This window comes from Cynara cardunculus (assembly GCF_001531365.2).
Source record: "Cynara cardunculus var. scolymus isolate 2C chromosome LG 7, CcrdV1, whole genome shotgun sequence".
Taxonomy (NCBI): Eukaryota; Viridiplantae; Streptophyta; class Magnoliopsida; order Asterales; family Asteraceae; genus Cynara; species Cynara cardunculus.
In genome coordinates, this window is record NC_037534.1 from 15,025,883 (window position 1) to 15,029,283 (window position 3,401).

At 42.0% G+C, this 3,401-nt stretch overlaps 1 pseudogene; it reads right to left on the reverse strand.

Moving 5' to 3' along the window:
* Positions 1 to 320: 320 nt before the first annotated feature.
* Positions 321 to 3,401, reverse strand: part of LOC112515219 — a 15,139-nt pseudogene continuing 12,058 nt past the window's right edge.

Below are 3,401 nucleotides of genomic sequence, written 5' to 3' on the forward strand. Positions count from 1 at the left end.
CGTTGACAGCAGGCCCCTCTGTTGCAGGTCTGTTGCCTATTTACAAAACAGGTCCTTCTGGTTTGGACCTGCTTACACACGACCCAGTCCCTTAACTACCGCGAATTGACAACTTTCACCCATGTCTTGACTTCTTCCTTCACTTTTGGTCCAACTTTTAAACTTATTTCAACCTTCTATTTTTATTTAATATACATATATATATATATATATATATTTAAAATAAAATAATAATAAAGATAAATTATTTATTCCACAAATTTTTGGGTTTTACAACTCTCCCCTCTTTCAAGAAATTCCGTCCCCGGAATTAAAGCTCGTTAAAACAACTGAGGATATTTAGCCTTCATCTCTTCTTCTGGTTCCCACGTCATTTTTGCGCCCTTGTGGAATTTCCACTTAACTAATACCAATGATATACTTTTGTTTCTTAGTCTTTTCGTCTTCTTATCCAATATGTCAATTGGCTCTTCCACATAAGCGAGTTTGTCGTTAACCTCGATGTCTTCCAGATCCAGAACAGTTGATTCGTCAGCTAAACACTTTCTCAAGTTAGACACATGAAAGGTATTGTGAATACTACCTAACTTCTCTGGTAGCTTCAACCGATAAGCAACTGCTCCTACTCTTGCAGTTATCTCAAATGGTCCAATATACCTTGGACTTAGCTTACCTTTCTTTCCAAATCTTACGACCCCTTTCCATGGTGATATTCTCAGCAAGACCTTATCACCTACTTGGAATTCCAAAGGTCGACGTCTTCTATCCGCATAACTCTTTTGTCTATCTTGCGCAACCTTTAACATCTCCCTGATCTGTACTATTTTATCAGATGTCTGTTGGACTAACTCGGGTCCARCTAGTTGTCTTTCTCCAATGTCTGCCCAACAAATTGGAGTTCTACACTTACGGCCATACAACGCTTCAAATGGCGCCGCCTTGATGCTTGAATGGTAACTATTGTTATAAGCAAATTCTATCAATGGGAGGTGGTTGTCCCAACTACCTCCAAAGTCAATCACACAAGCTCTCAACATATCTTCTAGYRTTTGTATCGTCCTCTCACTCTGGCCATCAGTTTGAGGATGATATGCAGTACTCATGTTCAACCGCATTCCCATTTCTTGTTGAAAACTTGACCAAAACCTCGAAGTAAACCTAGCATCTCTATCTGAGACAATGGTTATCGGCACACCATGCCTCGACACGATCTCGTTGACATAAAGTTGGGCCAATCTTTCCAATGTATACTTGTCGCTAATCGGTAAGAAGTGAGCAGATTTTGTTAGTCGGTCCACAATTACCCATATGGCGTCGTGCCCCTTTACCGTCCTTGGAAGTTTGGTGACGAAATCCATCGTGATCATATCCCACTTCCATACTGGGATCTCCATTTGTTGCAACATTCCAGACGGTCTTTGGTGCTCGGTCTTCACCTTCAAGCACGTCAAACATTTCCCCACGTAGCTAGCTACTGCCCTTTTCATGCCAGGCCACCAGTAGCTTTCTTTTATGTTCTTGTACATCTTATTACTACCTGGATGCATAGTATATTTGGACTTATGTGCTTCATCCATCACTGCATTTCTTAGATCTCCCAAACTAGGAATCCAAACCCGATTCCCATGTCTATATATTCCATCTGGTCCAGCTGTCAAAGTCTTAATTTGTCCAATCATTCTCTCCTTTTTGATATTCGTTTCGAGTAAAGCTTCCTTTTGAACATCCCGTATTCGGTCTAGAAGCTCCACTTTAACACTCATCCACATGGCTCGAATTCTGATTGGTCCGTTTCTCTCCTTCCTACTGAGTGCATCGGCAACTACATTTGCCTTACCTGGATGATAATGGATCTCACAATCATAATCCTTAAGTAGTTTCATCCATCTTCTTTGTCTCATATTTAGTTCCTTTTGATCAAATAAGTACTTAAGGCTCTTATGATCCGTATAAATCATGCACTTCATACCGTACAAATAGTGTCTCTAGATTTTTAGCGCGAAGACAACAGCTGCTAATTCTATGTCGTGAGTTGGGTATTTCCTCTCGTGTTCTTTCAACTGACGAGACGCATATGCAATGACCTTGCCTCGCTGCATCAGTACACAACCTAAACCCATCTTTGATGCATCGCTATAAACGACAAAATCTTCTACTCATTCCGGTAGTGCTAAAACCGGTGCCGTGCTTAGTCTCTCCTTGAGTGTCTGAAATGCTTCCTCTTGTTTCGTACCCCAATTAAACCTAACCGACTTCTTCGTCAGTGTCGTCAAAGGCGTTGCTATCTTGGAGAAATCTTGGATAAACCTTCGGTAATACCCTACTAGGCCTAGAAAACTTCGGATCTCCGATACTGACTTTGGTGATTTCCAGTTCATAATTGCATCAATCTTAGCCGGATCCACCTTGATCCCTTCCGTGTTGACTACGTGACCGAGAAATTGTACCTCATGCAACCAAAACTCGCATTTTGAGAACTTGGCGTACAATTGCTCCTTTGCTAGTAATTCAAGGATCAACCTTAAATGTTGTTCATGCTCCTTCTCCTGTTTCGAATAACTCAAAATGTCGTCTATAAAGACTATGACAAATTGGTCCAAATACAGTCCACAAACTCGATTCATCAAGTCCATGAATACCGCATGTGCGTTTGTTAATCCAAACGACATTACCACAAATTCGTAGTGTCCGTAATGAGTCCTAAAAGCGGTCTTCGACACGTCCTCTTCTCGAACCTTCAATTGATGGTAACCCGACCTCAAATCGATTTTCGAGAAACAGCTGGCGCCTTGCAACTGATCGAAAAGGTCGTCGATCCTCGGCAGTGGGTATCTGTTCTTTATCGTGATTTTGTTCAACTCCCGATAATCGATGCACATCCTCATCGTGCCGTCTTTCTTCTTGACGAATAAAATCGGTGTTCCCCATGGCGACGAGCTTGGTCTGATAAACCCTTTATCTAAGAGTTCTTGCAATTGTTTCATCAGCTCTTGCATTTCTGTTGGGGCTAAACGATAAGGCGCCCTTGCGATTGGTACCGCACCTGGTACCAAATCGATTCGGAACTCTACCTGACGTTCTGGTGGTATTCCCGGCAATTCATCCGGAAATACTTCTGGGTAGACCTTAACCACTGGAACATCTTGTATTATCTTCTTTTCGAGCTTGGCGTCGATAGCATATGCCAAGTAAGCCACGCATCCCTTACGTAGACACCTATTCGCCTTAATTGCATTGATCAACCCTACGCAACACTTCTTTCGATAACTGTAAACATGAATTGCTCCTCCTTCCGGGGTTTGAATCTTGATCATATTTTTATTGTATACTATTTGCGCATGATTGTTGGACAGCCAATCCATCCCTAAGACCACGTCAAAACCCCCTAAGCACATCGGCAT